This window comes from Camelus dromedarius, chromosome 15 (assembly GCF_036321535.1).
Source record: "Camelus dromedarius isolate mCamDro1 chromosome 15, mCamDro1.pat, whole genome shotgun sequence".
In the NCBI taxonomy this organism is placed as follows: Eukaryota; Metazoa; Chordata; class Mammalia; order Artiodactyla; family Camelidae; genus Camelus; species Camelus dromedarius.
This window is the reverse complement of record NC_087450.1, coordinates 18,552,723-18,569,246: the sequence shown is the minus strand read 5'-3', so window position 1 is coordinate 18,569,246 and position 16,524 is coordinate 18,552,723. Positions and strand designations below refer to the sequence as shown.

At 35.2% G+C, this 16,524-nt stretch overlaps 1 long non-coding RNA gene across 1 annotated transcript in view; it reads left to right on the top strand.

The window, feature by feature from the left end:
- The window catches only part of LOC135323059 (uncharacterized), a 43,986-nt gene extending 28,976 nt beyond the window's left edge, over window positions 1–15,010 (top strand). The window contains exon 3 of the long non-coding RNA XR_010384168.1: window positions 13,249–15,010. This is a non-coding gene — a long non-coding RNA (uncharacterized LOC135323059). The remainder of the gene's footprint in view (window positions 1–13,248) is intronic.
- The last annotated feature ends 1,514 nt before the right edge of the window (window positions 15,011–16,524 follow it).

Below are 16,524 nucleotides of genomic sequence, written 5' to 3'. Positions count from 1 at the left end.
CACTATCTCAAATATAGCCTCCACAAAGCTGGGAGAGTTATCTGCCTATCATTCCCCTGCCAAAAACCCCACAGGATGAAGTCCAACCTCCTTATTATGGTATATAAGGCTCTCCAATGCCCAACCTCTGCTTTCCTCTCCACTTTCATCTTCTGCTATTCTCCACTTCAGAGTCTGAGTCATTTCATTGTTATATATCCCTAATACCTGTTCTATCACTTTGGATCGATAAATATTGATTTTTAGGTGCCAATAAATATTAATTGAACCAAACTAGACCTACTAGAATTACTTAGGTACCTTATTAGTAACACTATTTTTTTCCAAATTTTTATTATGACAGATTTCAAATATACAGAAAAGCTGTAAGAACTGTACAGTAAACATACACACTCACTACCTAGATTCTATAATTAATGTTTTACAGTCATTGCTTTACCATGGATCTATCCATCAACCAGTTCTTTTATCAATCCATCTTACATTTTGATACATTTCAAAGTTGCAGACATCTGTACACTTCACCCTTTTAAGTCCTGTCAGTGTGTGTATCATTAACTAGAGTTTAATATTTATTTACAGTCCTTCCCCTCCCCTATAAAATGTGTATACAATGAAATGCACAAATCTTAAGTATTCCATTATGAGTGTGTGTGTATATACATATTATACATAAAATTCATATTATTATAGACTACTACCTATTTATCTATCTATCTCCATCAATCCCCAGAGGACTTTTACCCAGTTTTCTGCTCAGGCCTAAAGGTAGTTTACTGTTAAAGAAGTGACACTATTTTAAATCACTGCTTATTTTAACCATGACCTAGCCTTAGGGTCATCAGAATATGGACTTTAAGAAAATTTCTTTGGGTGAAGTCCTCTATGGAATACATAGAGAAATTCTAAGTGTAAAGTTCTCTGATGCTTTGAATTAGCTTGCTGTCAAACCTTTACTACTACAGGAGATACATTTTTCTGTCAAACCTTTACTACTACAGGAGATACATTTTTCTCTAATAGTATATGTTACTGCCTATTTATAACTTCTGGAGAAAGTCTGTCTTTCAAATTTCTCCATTCACATTCTCCTTTGTCAAAAAACATGAAAAGAGAATTACGCTGCCATATCTTAATTTGAAGCAACCACCATTTGACAAAAAATCAGTATTAGTCATTGTGAAAACAAAAAATTCTCCGGCATTTTTTCCCCTGCAATAAGAAAATAATTGTACAACTGCTTAACTAACTCCTCCTCACTTCTAAGGTTTATAGACCATCTTCCCAGTGATCTTATTCCCTCAGGCACCCTGCAGTTTAGTAGACTGTTCTCCGATGGATATGGTACACTTTCTCCATAACTATTTTGAAAAACACACTTAAACAGATCTAAATTGAGTTAAAGTTAAGAGTCAGCCACAATGAAGAAAAAACAAGTTAGAAAATTCATGAATGGTTAACATGGTAAATTTTATGTTGTGTATATTTTACCAGTTTAAAAAAATAATCGAAAGAACAAGAAAGAAATGAAACCACCAGGGGTCTAGTTAGCTGTAGGGAGGATTCTGGCAGGGGTTTTTTACTAATGACAAAAGCTGAGGGAAAGAATTTGAGTTCTCTAAAAAACTTTAATTGAAAATTTTTAAAGACGCTAATTTGAGCTTGCATATTGGAATGAGTTACTAGGTATGCAGCATAAGTCTTGTTCCCTACCACTGATTTTGGTCATAGACAAGTAGGTAATAATCATGTAGTTTTACATCTGTCTTGCTGTACTACACATTGGCATACTGTCTTGAAAACTTGGAAGTGGCAGAAACCCATTCTTTTTAATGTGGAATTATGACAGATAATGGGAATTTGCTGCTTATATGGCTCTTCCTGTCCTTACTATCACCCAGGAGGGTTGAGCCTGGCCAGAACAGAGCAGTACAGATATAACAGAGCGTATGTATATATATATATAGATATCTATATATATAGATATATATAGAGATATATTCCCATTACTTTCATGTTGACAATTATCCACATTAATAAAGAGCACCATACTGAAGTATAAGTGTGTAATTTCTAAAAATGTGGTAAAAAGTATCAATTTTTATGCTGGATAACATCTTTGAATACTTGTTGAGGTGGAATAAGTGATAAACTATTCTCATACTTATTTCTTTCCTCCAAAGATTAATTTTAAGAATATTTTAAAATGTATCCACATATTCTCTAAACAGGTTAGTTACCTAAAATATTAACTAAAAAACAAAAGTGTGAACATAGTCATAATATAGTGATCAGTTTTCATAGCTATGAACCAATTTATCATAGTATTTATGACTTACCTACTTTTTGAAAGACTTGGGAAGAATTCACAAAATTATTCTATAAGCAATATCGAAAATAAAATTATACAAGGCAAAAATCAATTCAAAGTTGCAAAGTAAGAAAGGTGGTTGACTATGTGGACTGTTTTATACAAATTAAAAATGAGTTTAGCTCTGAATTTGGGGAGGTTAAGGCAAAAAAGGGAAATAGGCTTACTTTGAGAGGCACAATTATATAATAGAAAGAATACAGAATTTATAGGTGAAATATCTCAGTTCCAGTTTTGTTCCACTGCTTCCTCACTGCCACACACTTTTTTTCATTGAGACATTGTTGATTTAGTGTACAGCATAGTGAGTCACCATTTTTAAAGATGATATGCTACTTAAAGTTATTATAAAATATTGACTATATTCCCTGTGCTGTACAATGTATCTTTGCAGTGTGTTTATTTTATATAGAGTAGTCTGTATCTCTATATCCCCTACCCCTATTGTGCCTCTCCCTCTTTCCTCTCCCCATTGGTAACCACTAGTTTGTTTTCCGTATCTGTGTGTCTCTGTTTTGTTATATTATCTACTTTGTTGTATTTTTTAGATTCCATATATAAGTGATAACATATAGTATTTTGTCTTTCTCTGTCTGCCTTGAAATAATACCCTCCAAGTCCATTCATATTGCTGCAAATGGCAAATTTCATTTTTTATGGTTGAATTATATTCCATTGTACATATATCCCACATCTTCTTTATTTATTCATCTATTGATGGACACACAGGTTGCCTCCATGTCTTGACTACTGTAAATAATGCTGCTGTGAACACTGGGGTGTATGTACGTTATGGATTATTTTTTTCATTTTCTTTAGATATATATACCAGGAGTGGAACTGCTGGGTCATATGGTAGTTCTATTTTTAGTTTTCTGAGGAACCTCCATACTGTTTTCTGTAGTGGCTGCACCAATCTGAATTCCCAACAGTGTACTATCTCCTAATTTCACATCCTCACCAGCATTTGTCATTTGTGTTCTTTTTGATGATAGTCATTCTGACAGGTAAGAGGTAATATCTCATTGTGTCTCTGAATTGCATTTCTCTGATGATTAGTGATATTCAGCATCTTTTCATATAACCGTTGGTCATCAGTATGTCTTCTTTGGAAAAATGTCTATTCATGTCATCTGCCTATTTTTTAATCAGGTTGGATTTTTTAAAATTTAGTTGTACAGATGTTTGTATATTTTGTATATTAACCCCTTATCAGTCATATTATTTGCAAATATTTTTCCCATTCTGTAGGTTGTCTTTTCATTTTGTCAGTAGCCTCCTTTGCTATGCAAAAGCTTTTAAGTTTAATTAGTCCTATTTGTTTATTTTTGCTTTTGTTTTCTTTGCCTTAAGAGGCAGATCCAAAAAAATTCCTACAATTTATGTCGAAGAGCGTTATACTATGATTTCTTCAAGGAGTTTTATGGATTTCAATTTTACATTTAGGTTTTTAATCCATTATGAGTTCAGTTTTGTATATGCTATGAGAAAATGTTCTAATTTCATTCTTTTACATGTATCTGTCCACTATTCTGTTCCACTGATCTATGTGTGTGGTTTTATGGCAGTGCTGTTTTGATTACTGTAGTTTTGTAGTATAGGCTGAAGTCAGGGAGCATGATACCGTCAATTCTGTTCTTCTTTCTCAATCCTGTCTTGCATATTTGGGGTCTTTTGTGTTTCCATACAAATCTTTAAATTTTTCTTACTCTAGTTCTTTGAAAAATGCCATTGGTATTTAGATAGGGATTGCACTGAATCTACAGATTGCCTTGGGTAGTACAGTCATTTTAATAATATTAGTTCTTCCAATCTATGAAAAAGGTATATCTTTTTTTATTGAGGTATATTTGATAAACAATATTATGTGTTTCAGGCTTACAACATAATGATTCACAATTTTTAAAGGTTATACTCCATTTATAGCTATTACATAACATTGGCTATCTTCCCTGTGTTGTACAATATAGCCTTGTAGCTTACTTTTTATACATAGTAGGTTGTACCTCTTAATCCCCACCCCTATCTTGGCCTACCTCCCTTCCCTCTCCCCACTGGTAACTGCTAGTTTGTTCTCTATATCTGTGAGTCTGGGAAACAGTACATCTTTCCATCTTTTTGTTTCATCTTGAATTCTTTCAACAATGTCTTACATTTTTCCGAGTACAGGACTTACTTCCTTAGGTAAGTTATTCCTAGGTATTTTTTTGTTTTGGATGCAACTGTAAATGGGGTCATTTTCTTAATTTCTTTTCCTGATAGTTTATTGTTAGTGTATAGATATGCAACATATTTCTGAATATTAATTTCGTATCCTGCAACTTTACTAAATTTATTGATGAGCTCTAGTAGTTTTTTGGTGGCATTTTTAGGAATTTCTATGTTCAGTATCATGTCATCTGCAAACAGTGACAGTTTTACTTCTTCCTTTCCAGTTTAGATTCCTTTTATTTCTTGAAATTTCTTCTCTGATTGCTATGGCTAGGACTTCCAATACTAGGTTGAATAAAAGTGGTAAAGAGTGGGCATCCTTGTCCTATTTGTGATCTTAGAGGAAATGCTTTCAGCTTTTCACCATCAAGTATGATGTTAGCCGAGGGCTTATTCATTGAGATGATGATACAATTTTATTCTTCAGTTTGTTCATGTGCTGTGTCACATAGATTGATCTGTGGATACTGAATCATCTTTGAATCCCTGGGATAAATTCCACTCGTTCATGGTATATGATTTTTTTAATGTACTGTTGAATTCAGTTTGTTAATACTTTGTTGAGGATTGTTGCATCTGTTCATCAGTGATACTGACTTGTAATTTTCTCTTTGTGTGGTAACTGTGTCTGGTTTTGGTGTCACGGTGATGCTGGCCTCACAGAATGAGTTCAGAAGCATTCGTTCCTCTGCAAGTTTTTGAAATATTTTAGAATGATAGGTATTAACTTTTCTCTCAGTGTTTGGTAGAATTCACCTGTGAAGCCATCTGGTCCTGGACTTTTGTTTGTTGGGATTTTTTTCATTACTGATTTGATTTCATTACTGGTAATTAGTCTGTTCATAATTTTATTTCTTCCTGGTTCAGTATTGGGAGATTACATTTCCAGGGATTTGTCCATTTTTTCCACATTGTCCTTCTAATTGGCATGTAGCTGCTGGCAATAAACTCATGATTCTTTGTATTTCTGTGGTGTCAGTTGTAACTTCCCCTTATTCATTTCTGATTTTATTGATTTGAGTTCTTTTTTTCTTGATGAGTCTGGCTAAACGTTTTTCTTTTTTTTAACCTTTTCACAGAACCAGCTCTTAGATTCATTGATTTTTTTTCCTATTGTTTTTTAGTCTCTATTTCATTTATTTCTGCATTGATCTTTGATTTCTTTCCTTCTAGTAACTTTGGATTTTGTTTGTTCTTTTTCTAGTTCTTTTAGATGTAAGGTTAGCTTTTTCATTTGAGTTTTTCTTCTTTCCTGATGTAAGTTTATACTACTATAATATTCATCACTTTAAATATATCATGCCACTCTCCTCTGGCCTACAGAGTTTCTGCTGAAAAGTCAGATGAGAGCCTGATGGGAGTTCCCATATATGTAACTTGTTGCTTTTTCCTTGCTGTTTTTAATATTTTCTCTTTATCTGATTTTTGCCATTTTATTTTTTTTAACATTTGTTATTGAGTTACAGTCATTTTACAATGTTGTGTCAAATTCCAGTGTAGAGCACAATTTTTCAGTTATACATGAACATACATATATTCATTGTCCCATTTTTTTTTCGCTGTGAGCTACCACAAGATCTTGTATATATTGCCCTGTGCTGTACAGTATAATCTTGTTTATCTATTCTACATTTTGAAATCCTAGTCTGTCTCTTCCCACCCCCTGCCCCCTTGGCAACCACAAGTTTGTATTCTGTGTCTATGAGTCTGTTTCTGTTTTGTATTTATGTGTTTCTTTTGTTTTTTTTTTTAGATTCCGCATATGAGCGATCTCATATGGTGTTTTTCTTTCTCTTTGTGGCCTATTTCACTTAGAATGACATTCTCCAGGAACATCCATGTTGCTGCAAGTGGCGTTATGTTGTCGGTTTTTATGGCTGAGTAGTATTCCATTGTGTAAATATACCACATCTTCTTTATCCAGTCATCTGTTGATGGACATTTAGGTTGTTTCCATGTCTTGGCTATTGTAAATAGTGCTGCTATGAACATTGGGGTGCAGGTGTCATTTTGAAGTAGGGTTCCTTCTGGATATATGCCCAGGAGCAGGATTTCTGGGTCATATGGTAAGTCTATTCCTAGTCTTTTGAAGAATCTCCATACTGTTTTCCACAGTGGCAGCACCAAACTGCATTCCCACCAGCAGTGTAGGAGGGTTCCCTTTTCTCCACAACCTCTCCAGCATTTGTCACTTGTGGACTTCTGAATGATGGCCATTCTGACTGGTGTGAGGTGATACCTCATTGTAGTTTTGATTTGCATTTCTCTGATAATTAGTGATATTGAGCATTTTTTCATGTGCCTATTGATCCTTTGTATTTCTTCCTTGGAGAATTGCTTGTTTAGGTCTTTTGCCCATTTTTGGATTGGGTTGTTTGTTTTTTTCTTATTAAGTCATATGAGCTGCTTATATATTCTGGAGATGAAGCCTTTGTCGGTTTCATTTGCAAAAACGTTCTCCCATTCCATAGGTTGTCGTTTTGTTTTACTTATGGTTTCCTTTGCTGTGCAGAAGCTTGTAAGTTTAATTAGGTCCCATTTGTTTATTCTTGCTTTTACTTCTATTGCTTGGGTAGTGTGTCCTAGGAGAACATTTTTGAGATGTATGTGAGATAATGTTTTGCCTGTATTTTCTTCTAGGAGGTTTATTGTATCTTGTCTTATGTTTAAGTCTTTGATTCATTTTGAGTTTATTTTTGTGTATGGTGTAAGGGAGTGTTCTAGCTTCACTGATTTACATGCTGCTGTCCAGTTTTCCCAACACCATTTGCTGAAGAGACTGTCTTTATTCCACTATATACTCTTGCCTCCTTTGTCGAGGATCAGTTGACCAAAAGTTTGTGGGTTCATTTCCCACAAATGATTTCTGCCATTTTAATTTCAGTGTGTCTTGGTGTGTTCCTCTCTGAGTTGATCATGTTTGAGGCTCTCTGTGCTTCCTAGACTTGGATACCCATTTCTTTTCCCTGATTAGGGAAGTTTTCAGCTATTATGTCTTTAAATGTGTTCTCTGCCTCTTTCTCTCTTCTTCTGAGACCCCTATAATGCAAATGTTAATATGCTTGATGTTTTCCCAGAGGTCTCTTAAATTGTCCTCATTTCATTATTTTTTCTTTTTTCTGTTCAGTGTCAGTGATTTCCACTGTTCTCTCTTCCAACTTGCTGATCCGCTCCTCTATATCATTTAGTCTACTACTGATTCCTTCTAGTGTATTTTCAATTTCAGTAATTGTATTCTTCATCTGTTTTGTTGTTCTTTGTATTTTTCAACTGTGTCAAAAATTCTAACTTCTCACTTTGTGCACCTATTCTCCCAAGTTCTTTGATCATCTTTATGATCATTATACTTAACTCTTCCTCAGAGAGATTGCCTATCTCCACTTTGCTTAGTTCTTCTTTTGGGGTTTTGTCTTATTTCTTCATTTGGAACATGCTCTTCTGTCACCTCATTTTACCTAACTTGCTGTTTTATTTCTATGCATCTGATAGGTTGATTACATTCCCCATCCTTGGAGAAATGGCTTTCTCTATCCTGGAGAAGTGGCCGTTTGTAGGCAATGTCCTATGTGTCCAAGAAGTGCACTTCCTTCTCATCATCAGAGCTATGTGCTCTAAGGATGCCCCCTATGTGAGCTGCATGAGTCCTTCTACTGTGGTGGGCTGAGTACTGTGGGCTGTTTGGTAGGCTTCACTGGCCCCTAGTCCAGTTGGTTGCCTGCCCTTGGCTTATGCAGAGGGTGCTAGCCACTGGTAAGTGGGGCTGGGTCACAAGGCAGCTGGCTATAGAACCACAGGGGGCCCCAGGGCTGGCTCATTGGTGGGCAAAGTCTGGCTCCAGAAGTCTGGCTCCAGAAGATCCCAGGGCTGGTGCCTTCCCACCAGCGAGTGAAACCAGGTCATGGAGCTAGTACTGGCCCACTGGTGGGGAGAGCTAGATCCTGGAGTGTGGCTGGAGGGTCCCAGGGTCCTGAGCTGGTTTCTGACCACTGGTGGGTAGGGCCTGTTCCTGATAGCTGGTTGCAGGGCCCTAGGTATCCTGAAGCTTGGGATGGCCTGCTGGTGGGCAGGCTGGTTCCACAGGCTGATTGACTGCCATCGTCCTTAGGCTAGTGTTTGCCCGCTAGTGGGTGAGGCTGGTTCCCAGTGTCTCTGGTTGCAGGACCCTGGGGGTCCTGGATCTTGTGCCTGCACACTGATGTATGGGGCTGAGTCCAAGGCCCTTTGATGGGCAGGGCCATGTTCAGGGGCAGCTGTACGGTTAGGGGGTCTTAAGGCAGCCTGTCTGCTCGTGAGTAGGGGGGCTCTCTCCTCACCCAGTTAGTTGCTTGGCCTGAGGCATTCCAGTACTGGTACCTAAAGGCTGTTGGGCAGAGGCAAAGCTGGGCCCTGAGGCTAATATGCTAGAGTGAGGATTCCAAAATGTTGCTTGCCAGCACCTGTGTCCACGTGGTAGAAAGCCCCAAAATGGCTGCCACCAGTGTCTTTGTTCCCAGTGAGCTGCAGTTACCTCCTGCCTCTCTGGGAGAGTAAAATCAGCAGGTTTGTCTGATTCAGGCTGTTTTCAGATTACTGCTTCTGCCCTGGGTCCCAGAGTGTGTAAAATTTTGAATGTGCCCATTTAGAGTCTCTAATTCCCGTAGCCCTCTGGGTCTCCTGAAAGTAAGCCCTATTGGCCTTCAAAGACAAACATTCTGGGAGCCTGTCTTCCTGACACAGGATCCCTCGACTGGGGAGCCCAATGTGGGGCTCATTCCCTTCACTCCTTTGGGACAACCTATTCAATTGTAATCATTTGCCTATTTGTGTGTCACCCACCCAGAGGGTATAGGACTTGACTATACTGCAACTCCACTCCTCCTACCCATCTCATTGTGGTCTCTCTTTATATCTTTAGTTGTAGAACATCTTTTCTGGTAGGTTGTGGTTTTTTCATTGATTGTTCTGTAAATATTTGCAATTGTGGTTTGCCTATGAGAGGAGGTGAGCTCATGGTCTTTCTACTTTGCTATCTTGCCCAGTCTCCTGCTGCCATACACTTCTTTATACCTATTTCCTATTCTGTAAAATGGAAATAATTACATTTAATAACATCATAGGATTGTTATATTAAATTAGGTCATGTAAACAGATTTTGGTAACTCTAAAACACTGTTCATTATTTTTGTTCTGATTGACTTGATTATTTTAAGTATGCAAATAGGAAATTCTCCTGGATAGAAATATTTTTCTTGTACTGGATTCACACTCAAAAATTGTGCTAGAAAACTGAAAAACAAACTAAACATGTCTTCAAGTAGGATTCTGAAAAAGACAAAAATCCTAATCACATGATGTTTTTATTATAAATCTTCTATTAAAGCTGAGGGAATTATATTGAATAATAATTCAGCAAAGGCAGTTCTGTGGAAAAGTGAGATGGCATGTTCTAAGTACATTTCTTTCTGATGGTTTACTTAACACAGAGGAAGTTTGAAAGTTAGCTTGTCTACTAACCTGTATCTCATTGATATCAGAAGCCTCAAGCCAACTTTTGGCAAGTGCTAGACTGTAGTCATTGAGATCTCATTTTCTGGAAAGAACATAAAACATCAAAACTCTGAAATATTGATTAAGAAGAAATTCCTCTGAGATACCAAATAAGCAAGAAGCAGAGTTAATATTCAATAGTGAAACTTGAGTAACTTGACTTTATCAGGAAAGCATCTCCTGTTGTGAAGAGGTGAACTACGGCATCCCTAAAATGACAGGAATATGCAATCGTAGGAGTTAGTCACAAAGCGGCCTGTGGAACACGTTATTTGTTAATGTATCAAAAATGTGGGGGAAGCACTTTGAGGAAAACAAGAACTAAATTCTTATTCCAGCTCTTCTTCTAAATGAGTGACTTTGGACAAAATACTTATATACCCACCCCACCATGAGGCTCAGTTTCCTTATCTGAAAATGAAAGAGTTTCAGATTAGAAACCTTCAAGTTTTCTTCAATCTCTAAGATAGTGTACTTCTGGGATTTAATTACTATTGAACCAAATCAGAAACTTTATGAGAGACCATTAGTAACACAGAGGAAATCTAACATAAAATAATGAGATGATCACTTAGTGTGGTTTTTTTTTTTAAGTTATTTGTATTAATTAAGTGAGCAACAGGCCAAAATCCAGTTTGCAACAAAGCAAACCTCAACTTGTCTGCAGAATTTACATATGAAAGTCTGTGTACATTTAAAAGAAAGTGACCTGGTATCACCCAACATTAGGTAACAGCAGTAGGGTGTGGCTCAGAAAATGCACTTAACTCTATATAGAAATCAAATGAGGGAATGGGGAAAACCCTTGTGCTGTAGTAAATTATTACAGGAATTAACATGTAACATTCAGTCAAGGGTGAACATGATTTCAGCACATAATACAACGAAGATCAACCTCCACTGAAACCATGACTTCCTATTACCAAATTCACTTCCTCCCAAACTAGGACAGAAACAGAGGAAAACTACTAAGTGTTTATCCAGAAGCCTAAACTTTCATAAGCTTTGTTCTAATAATTCTACTTCTACAGCTCTATACCAAGGGAATAATCCTAAACATAGAAAAAAACTCATGCCTAAGAATGTCTATCATAGGGTTACTTATATAAAAGAAGAAACTGGGAACAATATAAAATTAACTGAAAGAAAAAAAAAAGAAATGGTTAAGTAAAGCTACAGTATTTAATGGAACAAAATTTAGCCATTAAAAACAGACTTTGTGGGAGCATTGAAAAGTGTTGAAAGTGAGGCCAAAAAACCCCAAAACCAAATATATATAGAATTGCACATATAATATGCTTTCAGCTGTTTTTAAGAAATAAATAAAGCATATATGTGAAAAAAAAGTGACTGGAAGCAAATACACATTTAACCAGTTTTATATGACTAGTGGGACTGTGGGTAATTTACTTTTCTGTGTTCCAAATTTTATTTAATTAATGTACTTTATTTTTAATAATTAAATAACTGAATATACAAAATACACTGTTGCATTACTCATCAAAATATTCCTCTAAGGAAAATAAATATATTCTCCTAAGGTGAACAGGGTACAAGTTAAGGTTTTTAGCATGGAACACACTGTCATGGAAACCCTGGAAATATTCAGAAGTAAGTTTTTCAAAAATAGGATAGATTTTTTAAAAATATTTTTCTTTGAAGGATTTACTTTAAGTCCTGGGAGATCACTGAGAAATTAATTCTATGACTCTTATTTTTTAAAATGTAAGTCCTAACATGAGACAAGTTTTAAGGCCCAGGTAGAAGGCACTACAGAACATCAAGAATATGGCTGAACCAGGTACTTCTTGGATATGCAGTCTGGCATTCCAGAAACAATTATAACCAGATATTAGGGAAATAAAATAATTTATCTAGGATCTCTGCCAGTTAGTGAGTAAGACCAAAAGATAATAATCCAGGTTGTTTGACCATTCTAGCAGCATAGAAAATAAACTTTGGTATAGTAGTTTATAAACCAAAAGTTGGAGCTTAATGTTCGTTAAAATGTCAGTGCTTAAAAGGTTTTTTGTTTTTAAATTGAAAGCTACCTAAAACCCCTGTACTTGCCAGCACACACACAAGCCCCAGGCAATATTAAATTACTCATTCTTCCTATTACTTGTTTTTCCAGGTTGGGGTGTGTGTGTGCATGTGCGTGTGCGTGTGTGTGTAAATCAGGATCCACAGGCATATGCATTTATACATGTTTCCCTTACTTGCCAGCCCCACGCTTGTTTTTGAGACATGACTACTTAAAATGGCATAAGGCTATGACCTTCTGAAAGGCTTCTCCTAGTAAAAAGAACTTTAAAGATATAACTTACAGAATAAATTTAAAATAATTTCAGTAAGAGAAACGTCTCCAACTGTGACATGTTAGCTTAAGTATTAACTATCATGCCTATTCTCTATACCTTTCCCCTTTACCATTTCAACTCCAAGTTATCTCCAAACTTTCAAAAATATCCCCACTGTATTGTTTTTTCTAATAAAATCACTCACCCTTAATTTAACGTTTGAACATCCTCCAATTTCAGAATCCTATTATAAAATCCTTTGTTTTTCTATACTTGATAGGGTTGGTGGGGAGGTGCGAAATAAAGTAAGAAAGATAAATGGGAAATGGATGAAATTTTTGTTAGTATCCCTTTGCAGCTTCATAAAATTTTATGAAGGGCTTGTAGAAGCATGATCTTTTCTACAGACCACTACCTCAAGAGCCACTATCAAATACTTAGTAAAACATCACAATTAAGAAATATTGAGACCTTTGAGAACAAACAGTACTGTAAAATCAAATAGGTGGAATCATAAATGATGACCCAGTTTGCAACACTTCACTGTCAGAGCCTTCAGGTGCTTCCACATTTCAACTAACATCTTGACCTCCCTTCTTTACCTTTTTATGCTTCCAAATTGTTTCTCTTCACTGATTTTTATGAACACTATATCAAAATTTTAAGAATAAGATAAATACACAGTTCTCTTGTTTACATACATACAATTCATTTTAAACTTTAAAAAATTTTGTTTCATAGTTTTTAAATAAGATAATAATATTAAGGATATAAATATTAAGTTAATTTTTTAACTCTGCTTAAACATGATTTTAATTATTTTTATTTGTTTACTTTCAGGAAATTGGAGATGGTGGTTCTCTCAGAATGGTTCACTTTGGTTTGGTATAAATAATAAGAAACTTGTTTTTCACTTTAAAAAGAAACCCACATTTTTCACATCTAAACTTTTCATGGCCTGATGTAGATTAAAATCTCTGTATGGATTAAAAAGAGGAAAAACAATATGAATTAGGTAAAACATTGAAATTCAGAGTGTTTTCAAAGTACAGCTTTATTTGGTTCAAAAAATATGCAGCATAACACCAAAGTCACCCTAAGTAGAAGTCTTTAACTTATTTTCAATAATGTAAAAATTTTGAAGTTTCTTAAATTGTACAATTTTTAGGTGATTCAAAAGTAGAATATTTAAACTTGGTTCTTCCAAGTATTTTAAACAGCTCTTGTGATACTATTTACATTATTAACTTACATGATGAACAAAATATTTATTAAGCAAAAAGCCCAGTCCCACTGTTTTCCAGGGGTCTCCTGAATTACTGATATGAGGCACTGACTGCTACTTGGAACACAGACACTATCTTCCTCTGGAGCAAAGGGCAAGCATGCTTACTGCCCATTAAAAAAGATTTGAATTCCCTAAGCTCAGTGTTTCTATCCTTTACACAGCCCACTGAGTGTGGAGGTGTCACCTGTCCCTCTTCACATCACTCTGTGGTAATGGGGCTCAGGAAATCAGTGCCCCGCCCCCAAAAAAAGTTGATACTCTAGCTTCTATTGTTTTAAGTAATAAACTCTCTTTTGTCTCTGACCCAGGAGTTCCGTGTCTTCTACCTGCATGAAACTGTAGTTTAGTAACTTTTTGGCTTACAAGTAGGGTAAAAATCTCAGACCATTCACAGTTCTTGGCACCCATTCATTAGCAGGTAGGACATATTTTATAATTGTAAATGTCTATAATAATCAACATTTCCAAATATTGTACATGAGGTAAATTATATATTTAAATCTTATAGTTAAAAGTTAATTAGATTGAATTCTTTTATACTTCAGATTTTTCTCCCTACTTCCTATTCATCTGTACCTCTATGAGAGGGTGTGATAAAGGTGAAACCCAAATTAGCTTTTTCAATGTGCTACTGCTCTAGAAAAGTTTTAGTAATACATCATACCTGAGCCATATTAAAAAGAGATGGAAAGTTACCAGTGAATTTTTCTTTTACTATTCTTTTCTTTATCACAATCAAAAGTTAACTAAATTTTTAAGGAAAAATTACATTGAGAAAGATATTGTTCTGCCAAGATTGCAATAGTTTCTCCAGATTTTCTAGTAAACAGTCATTACCCAGAAATACCAAACACATTTTCCAATCTACCATATCCTTTTGTTCATTTAACCACTGTCTTCAATGACAAAGAGAGAGACTGGTAGAAAAGTTCAAGTACTATTTCTAGGTCCTTGGTGAGTAGACCACAGTCTATGCTAAAGAGTAAAAATTCTAATGAAATGTTAAGATAAAATATGGATATAAATAAAACTATTTTGTTCTATATAATGATGATGATGTTGATGATAGGTTTGCCAATTATCTAGGTGAAAATTAAACAAAACTTAGTTCTTAGATAAACAGCCCATTTTCCCCACTTCACATGCTTCTGGAAAAATTAACTCAAATATATAGAAAACCAAGTTTAGATAGTAGCAATGTATTATACATGATATATTCAACAATGTCCATGACTTATAAATGTTGTGCTTTCCAAATGTTATGCAGCTGGGGATGTTTATTAATTATTCCAATAAATTGATATTTCTGCTCTGCTACAGACTGAAAGGATTATGAATGAGCCTCCACAGCTCTAAAGTGAGAATAGTGGCACTGACAAGAACAGCTAGGTAGCATCAGCACTAGGACTGACAGGCTCATACTTTCTCCTTCAGGAATAGATCCATGAACTTTTTCAATTATTCTCCAACATTCTCAGATCCCAAAAAGTTTCCACAATAATTCACATTAGTTATGACACTGTGCCTGATTACCAGAATAAACTGTGTTTGGAACACCTGTATCTAAATGGTTTGGGTTCACTAAAAAGCCAAATAACTAAAACATATACTATATTTTCTTATCAAGTATCTACATGTCAGTGAAGACAAGAACTATCAAATTTTACAAATGATGTTATATTCTAAAATTTTATCAACTATATTACTTTAAAATAAAGTATGTACAGACATACAGGCCAATGGAATAGAACAGAGAGCCCAGATATAAACCCTCACAGATATAATCAAGTGATTTTCAACAAGAATGTGAAACCCATTAAATGGGGAAAGGGCAGTCTTTTCAACAACTAGTGTTGGGAAAAGTGGATATCCACATGCCAAAGAATGAAGGTGGACCCTTACCTCATACCATATATAAAAGTTAACTCAAAATAGATCTAAGACCTAAATGTAAGACCCAATTTATATAAAACTCTCAGAAAAAACATGAGGAAAAGCTTCATTACATTGGATTTGGCAATAATTTCTTGGACGTGATGCCAAAAGTACAGGCAACAAAGGTAAAAATAAATTAGCTGGACTACATCAAAATTTAAAATTTTTGTTCGTCAAAGGACATTTTCAACAGAGTGTAAAAGCAACCTATGGAATGTGAGAAAATATCTGCAAATTATATATCTGATAAGAATTCCTATCCTACAACAACAAAAAACAACTCAATTCAAAAACATGCAAAGAACTTTAAATAGACATTTCTCCAAAGAATATATACAAATGGCCAATAATCACATGAAAAGATACTCAACATCACTAATCATTAGGGAAATGCAAGTCAAAACCATAATGAGATATCACTTCACCACATTAGGAAGGTTATTAAGAAAAAAGAAAGTGTTAGCAAGAATATGGAAAAATTGGAATCTGTGTGACTGCTGGCAAGAATGTAAAATGGTATAGCCACAATGAAAGACAGTATAGTGTGTCCTAAGAAAAATTAAAAACAGAATTACTATATGCCCCAGCAATTCCATTTCTGGTATATACACAAAAGAACGGAAAGTATAGATTCAAATATCTGTACATCCCTGTTCGTAGCAGCATTGTTCACAAAAGCCGAAAGGTGGAAGCAACACAAATGTCCAAAGGATGAACAAATAAACAAAATGTGTAATATACATACAAAAGAATATTCAGTCTTAATACAGAAAGATATTCTGATATAAGCTTATAGTATGGATGAATCTTGAGGACATTATGCTAAGTGAAAGAAGCCAGTCACAAAAGGACAAATACTGTGTGATTTCACTTTTATGAGGTATCTAGAGTGG